Source organism: Cucurbita moschata, unplaced genomic scaffold, assembly GCF_002738365.1.
Source record: "Cucurbita moschata cultivar Rifu unplaced genomic scaffold, Cmos_1.0 Cmo_Scf00162, whole genome shotgun sequence".
Classification (NCBI taxonomy): Eukaryota; Viridiplantae; Streptophyta; class Magnoliopsida; order Cucurbitales; family Cucurbitaceae; genus Cucurbita; species Cucurbita moschata.
This window is the reverse complement of record NW_019268678.1, coordinates 43,497-43,751: the sequence shown is the minus strand read 5'-3', so window position 1 is coordinate 43,751 and position 255 is coordinate 43,497. Positions and strand designations below refer to the sequence as shown.

The following is a 255-nucleotide window of genomic DNA, read 5'->3' as shown; positions in this document are numbered from 1 at the left end:
TCCCGCCTCGATCCCTGGCCTCACTCGCCTGAAAAAAAAAGAGTAGAAAGGAATGAGTATAAAAGAATACTCAGTAAGTAGCCTACTTGTAGGCTCTTTTCGCATCCTTATCTTGGTAGGTAACCACGGTCTTTCTCGGGTTTCTATGCAGGGTGATCTAAGCTACAACTCTTTTATGCATCATAAGAGGCTTGCCCATCTTATGCAGTGAAATGATCAGCGTCCTGAGGTGAGGCGCGACCTCATAAGCAAATC

At 45.5% G+C, this 255-nt stretch overlaps 1 long non-coding RNA gene across 2 annotated transcripts in view; it reads right to left on the bottom strand.

Annotated features, from left to right (window-relative positions):
* LOC111440248 overlaps nt 1–255 on the bottom strand; it is a 5,261-nt gene that overhangs the window by 3,475 nt on the left and 1,531 nt on the right. Inside the window, exon 3 of one of the 2 annotated variants that reach the window (XR_002709919.1) lies at nt 1–28. The exons of the other annotated variant lie outside the window; for it this stretch is intronic. This is a non-coding gene — a long non-coding RNA (uncharacterized LOC111440248). The remainder of the gene's footprint in view (nt 29–255) is intronic. 2 annotated transcript variants of the gene reach the window in all.